General features: G+C 38.0%; 6 non-coding genes across 6 annotated transcripts; 3 read left to right on the top strand and 3 right to left on the bottom strand.

Annotated features, from left to right (window-relative positions):
• Positions 1–16,175: 16,175 nt before the first annotated feature.
• Positions 16,176–16,248, bottom strand: TRNAK-CUU (transfer RNA lysine (anticodon CUU)). The gene has a single exon. It is a non-coding gene; the product is annotated as a tRNA-Lys (tRNA).
• Positions 16,249–16,318: 70 nt separating this feature from the next.
• TRNAG-GCC (transfer RNA glycine (anticodon GCC)) lies at positions 16,319–16,389 on the top strand. Its single transcript has one exon. It is a non-coding gene; the product is annotated as a tRNA-Gly (tRNA).
• A 372-nt stretch (positions 16,390–16,761) lies between these two features.
• On the bottom strand, positions 16,762–16,834 carry TRNAK-CUU (transfer RNA lysine (anticodon CUU)). Its single transcript has one exon. It is a non-coding gene; the product is annotated as a tRNA-Lys (tRNA).
• Positions 16,835–16,987: 153 nt separating this feature from the next.
• On the top strand, positions 16,988–17,058 carry TRNAG-GCC (transfer RNA glycine (anticodon GCC)). The gene has a single exon. It is a non-coding gene; the product is annotated as a tRNA-Gly (tRNA).
• An 873-nt stretch (positions 17,059–17,931) lies between these two features.
• TRNAN-AUU (transfer RNA asparagine (anticodon AUU)) lies at positions 17,932–18,004 on the bottom strand. Its single transcript has one exon. It is a non-coding gene; the product is annotated as a tRNA-Asn (tRNA).
• A 486-nt stretch (positions 18,005–18,490) lies between these two features.
• Positions 18,491–18,561, top strand: TRNAG-GCC (transfer RNA glycine (anticodon GCC)). The gene has a single exon. It is a non-coding gene; the product is annotated as a tRNA-Gly (tRNA).
• The last annotated feature ends 399 nt before the right edge of the window (positions 18,562–18,960 follow it).

Genomic DNA, 18,960 nt, shown 5'->3' on the forward strand with positions numbered 1-18,960 from the left:
TGGTGTCTCATATCGGCACAGTGTCTGGCCACCGGTTGGTCCGATCCTCCTTGTTCTAATGCCAGCCGTATTGCCCGTCTGTGGTTAGCCATCCTATCGCGGAGTGTTCCGCTCGTCTTGCCCACGTAGAACCGGGCACATGGACAGAATAATAGGTAAACTACAAATGTTGTAGTGCAGGATATTGAGTGCTTGATCTTGAATACTTTATTCGTGTGAGGATGGTGAAAGTTTTTAGTTGTTATGAGACCATTACATGTTGTGCACCCTAGGCACCTGTATGAACCTTTGATGTTAGTATGGGCAGTATCCATGTAACTTGATTTAGGGTCTGTGCGTACCAAGCTGTCCTTAAGGTTAGTTCCCCTCCGGTATGCTACCATTGGTGTCAGGTTGTGCGTGAAGGTCAATTTAGGGTCAGACTGCACTATTGGCCAGTGTTCTCTTAGTATGTTACCAGCTTGTGTGGTGTTAGGTGAAAACGTTGTTGCCATTATTAATTTGTTCAGCTTCTCTGTCAGATTCCCCTTATGTATCAGGCTGTCCTGAGAGTGTGGAAGGACTTGTTTTAGGGTACTGTCAAGTATCTGTTGCTTGTATCCCCGCTGTAAGAATTTGTCTCGCATGAGCTGTAGCTGTGAGACCCCTGTGGCTCTGTTTGAATTATTCCGCATTACTCTAGTCATCTGTGATTTGACTATCCCTTTTAATAGGGCTGGGGGGTGACAGCTTGTTGCACTTAAAATGGAATTTTTATCAGTAGGCTTGCTGTAGAGTGTGGTGCCTAAGGAATTACCATCTATGTAAATAGTGAGGTCTAGGAATTGTATCTCTTTATGGTGGTGCGTGATCTTGAATCTCACTGGTGTAGGGGTATTATTCCATTTCATAAACCACTCTAACAGCGCCTGTTGTCCGCCACGCCACACCATGAACACATCATCGATGTATCTTGCGTAGTAAACAACCTGCGATGTGTCAGTGCTCCATAGGAATTGGTTTTCAAATTGAGACATATATATATTGGCATACGATGGGGCCATGTTGGACCCCATCGCAGTGCCTGTAAGTTGCAAATAAAAAGATGTCTCAAAGCGAAAGTAGTTCCTAGTGAGGCAGTATTCCATTAGTGTCAAAAAATAGTCAATGGGGGGTCCCTCATATAGTGTACTGTCTATGAGGTGTTGTTTGGTAGCCATGAGTCCTGTGTCATGAGGGATGATAGTGTAGAGACTGTTGACATCCAGGGTGACCAGGATGTCTCCAGTCTCCACACGCACATCCCTCATCTTCCTAATGAGGTCATTAGTGTCTGAAATGAATGATCTGACAGTCTTGACAATGGGTTGGAGGAAAATATCTATTACTTGTGCCACTGGCTGTGTAAGTGATTGTACTGCGGAGACTATGGGTCGCCCTGGTGGGTGCTGTAGGGTTTTGTGTATCTTTGGGGTGGTGTATAGTATTGGGATTCTTGGATGTGTTGTAGTGCAGTATTCAAAGAGTTGTTCCGTTAGGTATCCTTGTTCAAATCCTAGTTTAAGGATACCATCCAGTTCTTTCTTGTATTTGACCGTAGGGTCACCTGGTAACTTGCTATAAGTGTTGTTGTCAGTCAATTGCTTAAGTATGTCTTCTTTGTAATCCTCATAGTCCATCAGGACTATTGCCCCACCTTTATCCGCAGGGCGAATGACCAGAGCATGGTCATTTTGTAAGGTTTTAATAGCTGCTCTTTCAGTGTTTGTGAGGTTGTGTCTCCATTTGTTGGACTTATTATGTGTTTCCATATCTTGTGCTACTAGCCTCATAAATGTCTTGGTGCTAGCACTACTGTTTGTTGGCTCAAATGTACTGGGTTTTTTGCACTTATGGATAGGATTAGTAAGTTCTGGTGTTATTGGGGCGTTCTGAAAATATTCTTTAATTTTCATTGTGCGATTCAATTTATACAAGTCCAATTTAAGGTCCATTTCATTAGTTTTATGACTTGGTATAAACGATAGACCTTTATTGAGCATGGAGCTCTCTGCTGCTGTAAGAGCATGCCTACTAAGATTGATCACTATATCCTCCGTCTGTTGCGGCGTGTGGGTCTGTGTCTGTCCCCTTGCCCTCCTAATGTGTGGTCTAGAGTGCCTCCCCCTCCTCTGCGTGACCTCGTGGTAACCCCTAAAAAATGATGATCTGGGGTGGATTGTCCCCTATGTATATATGGGGGATGGTATGGGGGTTGCGTCTGGTATGTATTTGGTGATGTGGGTGTGTGTCTTGTGATGCTAGTGTCTGTTTCTGATGAATCAGCACCACTGGTGTCAACTGTTGTAAATTGTACTCTCCTAGGTCGAAAAGGTCTCCTAGGTCTACCCTCTGATGTACTGGTTAGCCACTTGTAGACTCTACCATTAGTGTAGTCTGCTTTCACAGATTCAAGTTTCCTGTTTTTAAATACTGCTAATTCAGTTTTATATTTATCAACTTGTTGCTGTAATTTGGTGAGCCAGTTTTCCTGCTGATCTGCTGCAAGTGTTTCATTATGTATTTGTTCAAATGCTACTATCTCATTTTTGACCTTGTTAAGTATTGTAGTGACCTCCTCTATTACTAGTAAGATAAGATCTAGGGAGCACTTATTTAATATGTGGCACCACTTCTTTCTAAATTCAGGATTGTCACGACCTATTGTAGGGATATTTTTTACCCTGAAACCCCTAGGGATATGGTTTAACCTGTGATATTCTGAGAGATAACTACCGTGTAGTGTTAGGTCTGTTTCCCGCTTTTTGAGTTTCAATAAGTTATGGTATATATTAACAGGGGTCTCACCAGCCGTCGCTCTGCTGATAGGGGCGAACAGGATTCTTGCCGCATCATCTGGGGTGTATGTGACTGTACCGATCTGGGCCCCACGGGCTTGTGCTCCTACATCCGGATCTTGTTCCATGGTAGTTGTCCCAATGGGAGGAAGGGTCAAAGACGTACGGGGAACTGGTTCCATAACTGCGCTTGCTGTAAGTTGTAGAAATGTTCAGCGTGGATCCCAATATATTGTAGTGTGAGCACTGGAGAAATTCAATACCAAATCCAAAACTATAGTTCACTGAGTGAAAAAATCAGGCTGAGGGGGTACACTTGTATAAGAATATCAAAACCCATCAGTTGTACAGTGTTACCCTCCAATGGTCATCTGCCCGGGTGCCAACATGCAGTCAATATTCCAAAAGAAATGGTCGCACTCTCAGGTCTTTTAGTGAAAAATCGTGGTAAATTTTAATGAAACGTTTTCGGGGTATTCTTCCCCATCATCAGCATAAACATACAGTGCATCAAACAAACTTAAATAGAAGCCTATTGCTCGTTAAACATAAATCAAAAATACCTGTGTGTGAAGATTTCTCAGTGTGGTGGCGCCAAACAGTGTGTGTGTGGACCGCATGTTTGCGTTCCACTATGTGAACCGGAAGTGTTAAGTGCAGTATTGTATCCGGTATCCTCATTTCTATACAAAGCTTATAATGTTATAATATCGATACAAACTTACTGTGTTAATAAATTACGTTACTAAAGTATGTAATAGTGTTTCAAACTCTGTGCCTTTATTGACAGTGTAACTTATTCTACGTATTGTTACAATTGCGTGAATTTATTAAGCCGGTGCCTCCTGCACTGCTCATAGGCTCATATATATATATGTGCATTGTTCCCTATTATCTAAATTACATCTCCCTTACTGTAGTGCTACTATTGTTCGTTATGATGATCTCTGTGACAGGTTCTATAGAGTTCGCTGTCATCTTCTAGTTGTCATAGGAACCATTTGTTCTGCCGGTTCTACTTGGGCGGATGGATCTATTGGTTTACCTAGTTCAGATTTACCACTATTCTATGGCCAGTATGTATTACCTTCATGTCTCACTATTAACATGATTTTTTGGACTTCATTCATTTACATATCACTTGTACTTGTCCTGGAATGTGCTTGTTAGAGGGGCTAAAAGTATTCTCTGGCACTTATTGTATGTAGTATATGTATATCATCTTAAGTATCGTATATGTTTTCCTAGGCTGTCTTTATAGATTATGTAATTGATGCCCTCCTATGGACCTAGATACCAGTAAAGGAAAATAAAATCATCTAACCATTTAGCATGGGTAAAAATACAAAATTATTAGTAAAACATAAGAAATATATAGAAACTAAAAATAAGAAATAGCAACCTAACTGCTGTTGCTACATTACACACTTAGCTCTAGTAATGTATAATTGGTATTGATTTTGTTCTAAATTATATCTATCTCTCTTGTGCCTGTATACACATTACATATATTATATACATCTTAGCTCTCTTAGTATGTATTAGAGAAAGCTATTGTTGCCCTGTTAGTCCATACAGTTACTCCGTGTCAAATTTCTATATAGTGATGTCCATCCTTAATTGAATCTTTGAGTTCATCATAGTTGGACAGTCCTAGTGCAGTGTCCCTATTTTTTGGTGTTGGCACAAACTGACCCTTGGACGTATGGGATGTCATCCTCAATTGGATGGTTGATGTCGTCTCTGTCATGGTTATATATCCATGGTTCCTAGACCTGTGTCTTTTCTGATGTTCCTGTCGGTTATTCTCTGCACGCTAAGATTGTCACCTTAGATTGGTGCAGATGGATCATCTCTGTGTGGTTGCCATGGATTTAAAGGAAGCTCCGTATTTTAAGTCTGCATGAGAACTTGTTGATAGGGGTGGTGACAGAAATAAGGCCCTGCTTAGAAGAGAAGCTGAATGGATATATAGATTGGGCACGGTAGCCCCAGGAGGGTTAAACTCACCTCCGGATTTTAAAGCGCTCATTTAAGCCGAGACACATACTGGGGCATGGCAATTACACCTTGAGTAATATGTGACAATGCACTGAGGGTCAGGCCTCTTGGGGGGTAGACCATTCAGCGCAGGGTGCACTACCTGGCGTTGGGGGAGTCATGGTAATGATTCCTCCAATGCAACATCACTCGGTATATTAATGCCAATTGCCAACAAGTTCTCATGCAGACTTAAAATACGGAGCTTCCTTTAAATCCATGGCAACCACACAGAGATGATCCATCTGCACCAATCTAAGGTGACAATCTTAGCGTGCAGAGAATAACCGACAGGAACATCAGAAAAGACACAGGTCTAGGAACCATGGATATATAACCATGACAGAGACGACATCAACCATCCAATTGAGGATGACATCCCATACGTCCAAGGGTCAGTTTGTGCCAACACCAAAAAATAGGGACACTGCACTAGGACTGTCCAACTATGATGAACTCAAAGATTCAATTAAGGATGGACATCACTATATAGAAATTTGACACGGAGTAACTGTATGGACTAACAGGGCAACAATAGCTTTCTCTAATACATACTAAGAGAGCTAAGATGTATATAATATATGTAATGTGTATACAGGCACAAGAGAGATAGATATAATTTAGAACAAAATCAATACCAATTATACATTACTAGAGCTAAGTGTGTAATGTAGCAACAGCAGTTAGGTTGCTATTTCTTATTTTTAGTTTCTATATATTTCTTATGTTTTACTAATAATTTTGTATTTTTACCCATGCTAAATGGTTAGATGATTTTATTTTCCTTTACTGGTATCTAGGTCCATAGGAGGGCATCAATTACATAATCTATAAAGACAGCCTAGGAAAACATATACGATACTTAAGATGATATACATATACTACATACAATAAGTGCCAGAGAATACTTTTAGCCCCTCTAACAAGCACATTCCAGGACAAGTACAAGTGATATGTAAATGAATGAAGTCCAAAAAATCATGTTAATAGTGAGACATGAAGGTAATACATACTGGCCATAGAATAGTGGTAAATCTGAACTAGGTAAACCAATAGATCCATCCGCCCAAGTAGAACCGGCAGAACAAATGGTTCCTATGACAACTAGAAGATGACAGCGAACTCTATAGAACCTGTCACAGAGATCATCATAACGAACAATAGTAGCACTACAGTAAGGGAGATGTAATTTAGATAATAGGGAACAATGCACATATATATATATGAGCCTATGAGCAGTGCAGGAGGCACCGGCTTAATAAATTCACGCAATTGTAACAATACGTAGAATAAGTTACACTGTCAATAAAGGCACAGAGTTTGAAACACTATTACATACTTTAGTAACGTAATTTATTAACACAGTAAGTTTGTATCGATATTATAACATTATAAGCTTTGTATAGAAATGAGGATACCGGATACAATACTGCACTTAACACTTCCGGTTCACATAGTGGAACGCAAACATGCGGTCCACACACACACTGTTTGGCGCCACCACACTGAGAAATCTTCACACACAGGTATTTTTGATTTATGTTTAACGAGCAATAGGCTTCTATTTAAGTTTGTTTGATGCACTGTATGTTTATGCTGATGATGGGGAAGAATACCCCGAAAACGTTTCATTAAAATTTACCACGATTTTTCACTAAAAGACCTGAGAGTGCGACCATTTCTTTTGGAATATATATATATATATGTATATATATATATATATATATATATATATACATATATATATATATATTTAATCCAGTATTTTATAGCTAAAGAAAAATGGTAGAGCTATATGAGATACCATAATTAAAGTAGGGGATTTCAGCACTCAATTTGTAACCCATTTAATTCAATTCCTTAGAAATGTACGGCTGCAGGACAACACAGAATCCAAAAAATGAACTACACATGCACAGATTCAAACACATGCAATTAGTTTATTGCAAGAAGTTGCTAACATAAAAATAAACAGCTAAAAATTGCTTATCATCTCTAAAATGCACCACTGCAGTGGATTTTTAATAAAGTATATCAAGCATAATGATGTGTTATCACAGGTATGTAAAGATCTAGATGCAGCAAACAGACTAGTTTAGAACATGTGATCTACAGGTTACTAACTGATTAAGTACAACAACAAAATCTTTTGCCGATTTCTCTATGATGGTAACAGAACAAAGTCCTTTATAAAGACCATATGAGTCCTTAAATAGAGAAAGTTTGATGTTATATTTAGTAACAATTTGTATCACTTGGTAATCCAGCTGAAGTAAACCTTTTTACAAACATGTGTTCGTTAATTAGTGTTAACCGAGGTGAAAACGTCCTCTAATGTTAACTAGAACTTGGCATTTATACCGCTTGATAGCAGATAGATCATCTTTCAGTGGTGAAAAGCAGAAACAACAAAGCAGACCTGTGTTAGCGTATTGCAGCAAACATCCGGGAAAACAAAGTCACAGTATTATTGGCAAACGGACCGGGACATGAGCCTCCGACATCCTTGTCTCACCTCTCACAACCGCATCTCCCTGCTCACTGGGGACACAGACTTGCAGGTGTACGTTTTGCTTCTGTGTGTAAACCGTATCCAGGCGGTTTATAGGAACCACTTGATTACCGCAAGATCCAGGCTTGCTTCTTCAGTTGAATTTTTGAAATTCCCGGGCAGGCTTAGGCCAGCTGCTTCATTCACAGGTGCAGTGATAGCTGTTTTCAGGAAAGTCGACGCGCGTTTCGCCCCATAATGCTGAGCGAAACAGGGGCCTCGTCAGGACTGTCCGTCTCCTCCTAATTTCAGCCTTTATTTCCAAACCAATGAACTGGGCGGTAGTACTTCAGCCAATCAAATTTGCTATTTACACGCACCCTCTAAAATTCTTAAACCAAACATTCCTGTTTATAGGTTAAATAATTATCTATTTTTTAGGTTGATACAACATGGCCTACATTAAGAAGATGGAACATTTTTTATATTTAGCAACCTCCATACAACAAACAAAAAACCGCACGCGAAAAAACCTTATGCATGTTGCAGTTCAATTAAACTTTATTTCTTTGGTTACCATGCCTAGATGAATGTGCTTCACATAAATCCCATATTAACTTGAATTCTGTAAATTTGAAATGACTTACAGGATAACTACAAAAGTTTCTATAAAGGTGAACTTTGACATATAAACCCACAACTTTAGAAACAAACTGTACGGAAAATGAATGTTATACTTAATGACCTATTTATAAGATTATCTAAAAGTGATACAACTTCTCACTTGTTTATTTTATCTCCAGTTGCAACAAGTAGAGAATTTTAACTTAATGATACAAATCTCTATTTTAGAAAAGATGCATATTCGATCCTTTCGTTTAAGCCTAACGGTGACACCGTATTCAGCATAAAGGTCCATCTTGCTTCCTTTTTTAACAAGCAGTTATCCTCATCTCCACCTCTTCCATTTGTTATTCCTCTGTCAATCCCTATAAATTTCAAAGAAACAGTACTACTATTATGGATCTCCTTGAAATGACGAGCCACACTTGTGTCTCTTCCGTAGAGGATGTCATCTCTGTGCTCCTGTACCCTGTCCTTGAACAAACGTTTTGTTTTACCCACATAGAACAGGGGACAGGAGCACCCCAAAAGATAAACAACCCCCACTGAGTTAAAGTTCGAAAAACATCTAATAGTATAGTTTTTACCTGTATTGGCTGAAAATGTTTTGCTTTTTGGCAAATAGGGACAATAGACACAATGTCCACAAGGAAAGCTTCCTTTCACTTGTTTTTTAGTTAACCAGTTAGTACCTGGTTCTGACCGAGTAAATCTGCTTCTAACTAATTTATCTTTAAGATTAGGCGATTTTTTTGCGGTCAATAGAGGTCTATTTCCTACCTTATCAGCTATTTTGTCATCTAAGGTTAAAAAATGCCAATTTTGAGATAGAATATTTCTTATACTTTGCCATTGGCAATTAAATGTAGTAATGAATCTGATGTTATTCTCAGTTTTTGTTTCTTTTTGGTTATACAAAAGGTCTTGACGGTTCAATTTACTTACTTTGTTTAAGGTTTTTTTCACTAGGTTATGAGAATAACCTCTTTCAATGAAACGTTTACACATTTTCTCAGCATGATAATTAAATTTAGTATTAGAAGAACAATTTCTCTTTAATCTCAAGAGTTGGCCATATGGAATGCCTTTTTTCAAGGGCTCTGGATGCCCACTTGAGGCTTCCAACAGATTGTTTGTTGCCGTTTCTTTACGAAAATTTTCAGTTGAGATGCGGCTTCCTTCTTTTTTAATACAAATGTCTAAAAAGGGTAATTCCTTATTGCTAAAGGTATAAGTTAGAAAAATGTTACGATCATTTTTATTTAACTCAGAAATGAAGTCATGTAGGCAAGTCAGGGGGCCATCCCATAGGATAAAGATGTCATCCACAAATCTAATCCATAGGGACACATGGGAGTCAAACGTCTCACTATATTGATCAAAGACATCTAACTCCCATGCTCCCAGATGGAGACACGCATAAGTTGGCGCACATACTGCACCCATAGCTGCCCCCCTGACCTGCCTATATACTGAGCCATCAAACTGAAAAACATTGTTTTCAAGAATGAAATGAAGAAGTTTTATGACAAAGGTTGTATGCATGTCACTGTTTAATCCCCTACTTTCTAGAAAAAGTTTACAGGCACTAATTCCTTTCTCATGTGGTATAGATGAATAAAGACTTTCTACATCTAAAGAGACTAGGATAGTGTCAGGGGAAACAGTCAGGTCGTCTAATTTCCTCAGGAGGTCTGGAGTGTCTTTTACATACGAGGGAAGTGATAAAAGGAAGGGTCTCAGGAAGAAGTCTACATATTGTCCAATGTGTTCGCTGATGCCGCCAATCCCAGACACAATGGGTCGCCCTGGGGGATGTGTCATATTTTTATGAATTTTAGGGATAATGTAAAATGTTGGCATAACCGGACACACTGGATTCATGAATTTGAACTCGTCTGGAGAGATCAGACCTTCCATTTTGGCCTCTTGTAAAATTCTACTTAATTTTGATTTCATTTGGTTAATAGGATTTCTAGGGAGTTTCTCATATTGCAATTTGTCTGATAACTGTCTTTTGACTTCGTTCAGGTAAAAAGACTCATCTAATAGAACCAAATTTCCGCCCTTGTCGGCTGGCTTAAAAATTACCCCTTTTGCAGAATTCAGCTCTTTTAAAGCTTGTCTCTGTTTTGCTGTTAGATTATCTGCCCATATCCAGTCATCTGGCAATTTATGGATTTGTTTTTCTACAGATTTTACAAACAGTGACACAGCTGGAACCTGTGCTATAGAGGGCATAAAAGTCGATTTCAATTTGAAATTGGTTCTAAAAACAGAATTCAATCTAATAGTGGATTCACTCTCTTCATTTTCTGACAAGAATGATGTTAAAATTTTTAGAGTCTCCTCATCTTTTTGTTGCTCAGAGCGCTGAAACATAGTATAATGTAGCACTATTTTTCTGGCAAACAAGTGAAGATCCTTGATTAGATCAAATTTGTTTAATTTATTTGTGGGACAAAAGGATAAACCTTTCTTTAATACTTCAATATGAGTCAAATTTAAACTGAACGAAGAAAGATTAATTATCTGCAATTCATCTGTGGCTGTATTCGGGACTAGTAACCCTGATAGGGTCGTCTGCGTGGTCTCCCTCTGCTCCTGTACCCTTGTCTCAAATTCTCTCCTCTCCCTCTCTGTTGTCGTTGGGGATACCTCCGCTCTACTAGGTTCAAATTTCTGTTCCCTCCACCTCTTCCTCCTACCCCCCCTCCTTCTTCTCCTCTTTGTTCTGAACTCTGAGACCCCGGTGTTCCATCGTTTTTTGACGCCCTTTCTGAATCAGTTTCAATATCAGACATGTCAGTACCTGAGTCATATGATCCTCTATCAAACTTATAAACATAAACCTTTTTATTCACATAATCCTCTTGGTCTCTGTGTAATTTTCTACATTTCCTCAACTTAATATCTGCTTGCAATTTAGAAATATTTGTTTTCATTTCCTCATTCAATTTGCCAAAGTTGGGGTCATTGTCAAATTTATTTACCACCTCCAAAGCTTTCTCAACATCATCTTTTAATTTTTCTAATCTTTTGTCATTCCTTTTTATAAGCATTTCAATCATACTTAGGGCACATGTTGATAGTTTCTCATTCCATTCATCCAGGAACTCCAAACCACCTTCTTCCTCTCTTGCATTAAAGCCTGGGTCTAAGAATAACCGTAGACCTCTTGGCACAATCTTTTTTTCTACATAGTTGGCTAGACTAGAATTTTCAGCTCTAACTTTTACTTGTTTTGCAATGCAATTCTTATATTTTTTGAAAGCATTATACACATTTGTTTCCAAATCACCACTCTCTAAGTTAGTATTAGTTAGAGATTCTTTTAACTCAGCTTCCCATAATTCATCTGAGAGGGTAAAGGCCATGTTTAATTGGATTCTATGTTCCCCCACAGTCAGTACATAAATGGGTTAATATTTAACAAACTTAATTGTTTTCAGTTTCTCTATTCCACCGAATGGAGTATATGTAGAATCCTCTATCTTACTCCTAAATACAAATAAATTTACAAAAGTGTGGAAGAAAAACATAAAGTCCAGAACCTATCTTAATACAAAGACACAGGAATTTTATTCCGGTAATTTATATATATATATATGTATCTCGAATGACTTAGGGTCGGCTAAAATCAGACGTGGTGCAGACCCCTAAAATTTAAATTTAATCCAGTATTTTATAGATAAAGAAAAATGGTAGAGCTATATGAGATACCATAATTAAAGTAGGGGATTTCAGCACTCAATTTGTAACCCATTTAATTCAATTCCTTAGAAATGTACGGCTGCAGGACAACACAGAATCCAAAAAATTAACTACACATGCACAGATTCAAACACATGCAATTAATTTATTGCAAGAAGTTGCTAACATAAAAATAAACAGCTAAAAATTGCTTATCATCTCTAAAATGCACCACTGCAGTGGATTTTTAATAAAGTATATCAAGCATAATGATGTGTTATCACAGGTATGTAAAGATCTAGATGCAGCAAACAGACTAGTTTAGAACATGTGATCTACAGGTTACTAACTGATTAAGTACAACAACAAAATCTTTTGCCAATTTCTCTATGATGGTAACAGAACAAAGTCCTTTATAAAGACCATATGAGTCCTTAAATAGAGAAAGTTTGATGTTATATTTAGTAACAATTTGTATCACTTGGTAATCCAGCTGAAGTAAACCTTTTTACAAACATGTGTTCGTTAATTAGTGTTAACCGAGGTGAAAACGTCCTCTAATGTTAACTAGAACTTGGCATTTATACCGCTTGATAGCAGATAGATCATCTTTCAGTGGTGAAAAGCAGAAACAACAAAGCAGACCTGTGTTAGCGTATTGCAGCAAACATCCGGGAAAACAAAGTCACAGTATTATTGGCAAACGGACCGGGACATGAGCCTCCGACATCCTTGTCTCACCTCTCACAACCGCGTCTCCCTGCTCACTGGGGACACAGACTTGCAGGTGTACGTTTTGCTTCTGTGTGTAAACCGTATCCAGGCGGTTTATAGGAACCACTTGATTACCGCAAGATCCAGGCTTGCTTCTTCAGTTGAATTTTTGAAATTCCCGGGCAGGCTTAGGCCAGCTGCTTCATTCACAGGTGCAGTGATAGCTGTTTTCAGGAAAGTCGACGCGCGTTTCGCCCCATAATGCTGAGCGAAACAGGGGCCTCGTCAGGACTGTCCGTCTCCTCCTAATTTCAGCCTTTATTTCCAAACCAATGAACTGGGCGGTAGTACTTCAGCCAATCAAATTTGCTATTTACACGCACCCTCTAAAATTCTTAAACCAAACATTCCTGTTTATAGGTTAAATAATTATCTATTTTTTAGGTTGATACAACATGGCCTACATTAAGAAGATGGAACATTTTTTATATTTAGCAACCTCCATACAACAAACAAAAAACCGCACGCGAAAAAACCTTATGCATGTTGCAGTTCAATTAAACTTTATTTCTTTGGTTACCATGCCTAGATGAATGTGCTTCACATAAATCCCATATTAACTTGAATTCTGTAAATTCTTTGAAATTTATAGGGATTGACAGAGGAATAACAAATGGAAGAGGTGGAGATGAGGATAACTGCTTGTTAAAAAAGGAAGCAAGATGGACCTTTATGCTGAATACGGTGTCACCGTTAGGCTTAAACGAAAGGATCAAATATGCATCTTTTCTAAAATAGAGATTTGTATCATTAAGTTAAAATTCTCTACTTGTTGCAACTGGAGATAAAATAAACAAGTGAGAAGTTGTATCACTTTTAGATAATCTTATAAATAGGTCATTAAGTATAACATTCATTTTCCGTACAGTTTGTTTCTAAAGTTGTGGGTTTATATGTCAAAGTTCACCTTTATAGAAACTTTTGTAGTTATCCTGTAAGTCATTTCAAATTTACAGAATTCAAGTTAATATGGGATTTATGTGAAGCACATTCATCTAGGCATGGTAACCAAAGAAATAAAGTTTAATTGAACTGCAACATGCATAAGGTTTTTTCGCGTGCGGTTTTTTGTTTGTTGTATGGAGGTTGCTAAATATAAAAAATGTTCCATCTTCTTAATGTAGGCCATGTTGTATCAATCTAAAAAATAGATAATTATTTAACCTATAAACAGGAATGTTTGGTTTAAGAATTTTAGAGGGTGCGTGTAAATAGCAAATTTGATTGGCTGAAGTACTACCGCCCAGTTCATTGGTTTGGAAATAAAGGCTGAAATTAGGAGGAGATGGACAGTCCTGACGAGGCCCCTGTTTCGCTCAGCATTATGGGGCGAAACGCGCGTCGACTTTCCTGAAAACAACTATCACTGCACCTGTGAATGAAGCAGCTGGCCTAAGCCTGCCCGGGAATTTCAAAAATTCAACTGAAGAAGCAAGCCTGGATCTTGCGGTAATCAAGTGGTTCCTATAAACCGCCTGGATACGGTTTACACACAGAAGCAAAACGTACACCTGCAAGTCTGTGTCCCCAGTGAGCAGGGAGACGCGGTTGTGAGAGGTGAGACAAGGATGTCGGAGGCTCATGTCCCGGTCCGTTTGCCAATAATACTGTGACTTTGTTTTCCCGGATGTTTGCTGCAATACGCTAACACAGGTCTGCTTTGTTGTTTCTGCTTTTCACCACTGAAAGATGATCTATCTGCTATCAAGCGGTATAAATGCCAAGTTCTAGTTAACATTAGAGGACGTTTTCACCTCGGTTAACACTAATTAACGAACACATGTTTGTAAAAAGGTTTACTTCAGCTGGATTACCAAGTGATACAAATTGTTACTAAATATAACATCAAACTTTCTCTATTTAAGGACTCATATTTTCTTTATAAAGGACTTTGTTCTGTTACCATCATAGAGAAATCGGCAAAAGATTTTGTTGTTGTACTTAATCAGTTAGTAACCTGTAGATCACATGTTCTAAACTAGTCTGTTTGCTGCATCTAGATCTTTACATACCTGTGATAACACATCATTATGCTTGATATACTTTATTAAAAATCCACTGCAGTGGTGCATTTTAGAGATGATAAGCAATTTTTAGCTGTTTATTTTTATGTTAGCAACTTCTTGCAATAAACTAATTGCATGTGTTTGAATCTGTGCATGTGTAGTTCATTTTTTGGATTCTGTGTTGTCCTGCAGCCGTACATTTCTAAGGAATTGAATTAAATGGGTTACAATTGAGTGCTGAAATCCCCTACTTTAATTATGGTATCTCATATAGCTCTACCATTTTTCTTTATCTATAAAATACTGGATTAAATTTAAATTTTAGGGGTCTGCACCACGTCTGATTTTAGCTGACCCTAAGTCATTCGAGATACATATATATATATAAATTACCGGAATAAAATTCCTGTGTCTTTGTATTAAGATAGGTTCTGGACTTTATGTTTTTCTTCCACACTTTTGTAAATTTATATATATATATATATATATGTATGTATGTATGTATGTGTGTGTGTGTGTGTATATATGTGTATTTATGTATTAATATGTATGTGCACACATAAACACATACATACACATATAGAGACATAAATATATATATATATATATATATTAGGGCTGTACGATTAATCGCAGATGCAATTTAAAACCACGATTAACCGCTGCGATTTAAAAACCCACGAGAGTACGCAATTTTCTGGATTTTTTTTTCTCGTTTCTGCATGAAAACAGAGGCGGAGTCCTCCAGGCTTCCATTGTATGAGGGAGGATAAGAGGCGGACCTGTGGGCGGACCTGAGAATGCTTGCAAAATGGCCATTATTGCAGAGTGTGTGGGAGCAGCGGCAGAAACAACAGCCCTTTATCTGGTAGTGGTGTGGGGGTGGTCAAGCGGTGGTGTGGCGGTGGGACATGCGCTCAAAGTTGTGAGCAATAAAGTCAGTAGTAGTGTACAAAAACTTTAAAGTGCCTTTTTTTTTAAATTAACTTCTGTGACACATAACATTGATTCCATTCCTTGTCTGGGTCAATTTTAATTATATATGTTCATGTTCAGTTGCTTGTAGGATGGTCGAATATTAAATAATATATTCAATATATTGATATAATATAAATAAATACTAGATAGATGATAGCTGATAATATTAGATAGATACTTAGATAGATGATAATTATTATATATTTAATATATAATTGAGTTGAGTGTAGATAGATCATCAATCATCATACACAGTGGTCCAGTGCACAACAATATCTATTCTTAAGTTTGGTATTTTTTACACGTTACCTTTGCCCTTATTATATCAGTTTGCAGTCCAGTAGTGTACCATACCACAAATATTTATTTCTAATTAATATCAAAAATGATCTATTCTAATCTGGACCCATGACCACGCGGGAGGCCCGGGTTCGATTCCCGGCCAATGCATGTACAGTGTTTTTAAAATTCTCTGCACATTACAAAGTGCTTATTCACACCTTTTTTTAAAACGAATACAACCTTCTTTAGTCTAGTACTGCTTTCTGGCTAATGTAGTAATAACCTTCTACTATTTTGATATACTTTTAGACTGAAGCAGCATCTAAACTCACGCATGTCATTAGTGGTAGACTTCTCGCTTCCCTCCTAGGAGGCCCCGATTCAATTCCTGGTCAACGCATGCGCTATGATTTTTGAAATGTTCTGCCTAGAACATAGAAATGTATCTGACCTTTCATGATTGAAAAGGAACGCCCAACGTGGGGCTCAAACCCACGACCCGAAGATTAAGAGTCTCATGCTCAACCAACTGAGCTAGCCAGGCAAATGTCTAGTACTGTTAGTATAACATACTTTTAGACGGAAGCAACAAAGAGCGGCTAAATAGATGCATGGCATTGGTGGTTCAGTGGTAGAATTCTCGCCTGCCATGCGGGAGGCCCGGGTTTGATTCCCGGTCAATGCATGTACAGTGTTTTAAAAATTCTCTGCACTTTACGAAGTGCTTATTCCCACCTTTTTTTAAAACGAATACAGAGAGAGAGAGAAATGAAATGAAAAAATGAAGAATCATACTTTTGTTTTCCTATTTTTTAGGACTTCTATCATATGTCAGAATTAGATGTCATTGTCAAGTTAATAAATAATCTAGTAAATTCATGATAAAAGATTCAGGAGATTTAGGAAAACTCTTTCTAAATTATATTCAGGAAATTAAAGGTGCATTATCTCGTAATTCTGATCAAGATTGTTTTTTCCAAGCCTGATGTAGGCTTAGTACATCGGAGAAATGCAGAAGAGAGGAATAGGAAAATGGCAACCCATGATTGAAAAGGAACGCCCAACGTGGGGCTCGAACCCACGACCCTGAGATTAAGAGTCTCATGCTCTACCGACTGAGCTAGCCGGGAAACTGGCTAGTATTGCTTTCTGGCATTTTCTGGCATTTTCTGGCATTTTCTGGCATTTTCTGGCTAATGTAGTAATAACCTTCTACTATTTTGATATACTTTTAGACTGAAGCAGGATCTAAACTCATGCATGTCATTGATGGTAGATGCATGGCATTGGTGCTTCAGTGGTACAATTCTCGCCTGCCACGCGGGAGGCCCGGGTTCGATTCCCGGCTAATGCATGTACAGTGTTTTAAAAATTCTCTGCACATTACGAAGTGCTTATTCCCACCTTTTTTTAAAATGAATACAACCTTCTTTACAACTCTGAATTTGCACATATCGAACAAAACTATAAACAAGTCTAACATACTTTTAGCAGGGAGCAGCAAAGAGCAGCAAAATAGATATAAGGCATTGGTGGTTCAGTGGTAGAATTCTCGCCTGCCACGCGGGAGGCCCCGCAATGTTTTTAAAATTCTCTGCACATTACTAAGTGCTTATTCCCACCTTACTTTGAAAGAAATACAACCTTCTTTACAACTACAAATTTGCACATATCAAACAAAACCATAGCACAAATGATAGCCAAAAGTTTTGAAAACATTACAGTTAAACAAAGCTCAAATTAAAAAAACAGCCAGGTACAAAACTGAAATTGTACTAGCAACAATTGGTTTAACACTAGAAAACTATTCAGCCAAAAATGTCACACTCAATATCTTTTTTATGTGGATACAAATATCAAAGAGTTCATTTGTTGCACCAACATCAATTGATTCCCAATCATTTTATGTATTTCAATATGGAGAGAGAGAGAACAGTTTAGAAATGAAAAAATGAAGAATCATACTTTTGTTTTCCTATTTTTTAGGACTTCTATCATATGTCAGAATTAGATATCATTGTCAATTTAATAAAGAATCTAGTAAATTCATGATAAAAGATTCAGGAGATTTAGGAAAACTCTTTCTAAATTATATTCAGGAAATTAAAAGTGCATAATCTCGTAATTGTGATCTAGATTGTTTTTTCCATTCCTGATGTAGGCTTAGTACATCGGAGAAATGCAGAAGAGAGGAATAGGAAAATGGCAACCCATGATTGAAAAGGAACGCCCAACGTGGGGCTCGAACCCATGACCCTGAGATTAATAGTCTCATGCTCTACTGACTGAGCTAGCTGGGCAACAGTCTAGTACTGCTTTCTGGCGTTTTCTGGCTAATGTAGTAATAACCTTCTACTATTTTTATATTCTTTTAGACTGAAGCAGCATCTAAACTTACGCATGTCATTGGTGGTAGACCTCTCGCTTCCCTCCTAGGAGGCCCGGATTCAATTCCTGGTCAACGCATGCGCTATGATTTTTGAAATGTTCTGCCTAGAACATAGAAATGTATCTGACCTTTCATGATTGAAAAGAAATGCCCAATGTGGGGCTCAAACCCACGACCCTGAGATTAAGAGTCTCATGCTCAATAGACTGAGCTAGACGGGTAACTATCTTGGGATCTTTGAAAATGGTTTCCAGGTCAATTAGTAATAATTTTCTACAAGTGTAACATACTTTTAGACGGAAGCAACAAAGAGCGGCAAAATAGACGCAAAATAGACGCAAAATAGACGCAAAATAGACGCAAAATAGACGCAAAATAGACGCAAAATAGACGCATGGCATTGGTGGTTCAGTGGTAGAGTTCTCACCTGCCACGCGGGAGGCCCGGGTTCGATTCCCAGCTAATGCATGTACAGTCTTTTAAAAATTCTCTGCACATTACGAAGTGCTTGTTCCCACTTTTTTTTTTAAATGAATACAACCTTCTTTACAACTCCGAATTTGCACATATCGAACAAAACTATAAACAAGTCTAACATACTTTTAGAAGGGAGCAGCAAAGAGCAGCAAAGAGCAGCAAAGAGCAGCAACATAGAAATAAGGCATTAGTGGTTCAGTGGTAGAATTCTCGTCTGCCACGCGGGAGGCCTGGGTTCGATTCCCAACCAATTCATATGCAATGTGGTAAAATTCTCTGCATGTTACTAAGTGCTTATTCCCACCTTACTTTGAAAGAAATACAAACTTCTTTACAACTACAAATTTGCACATATCAAACAAAACCATAGCACAAATGATTTTGAAAACA

Source organism: Bombina bombina, chromosome 7, assembly GCF_027579735.1.
Source record: "Bombina bombina isolate aBomBom1 chromosome 7, aBomBom1.pri, whole genome shotgun sequence".
NCBI classification, from domain to species: Eukaryota; Metazoa; Chordata; class Amphibia; order Anura; family Bombinatoridae; genus Bombina; species Bombina bombina.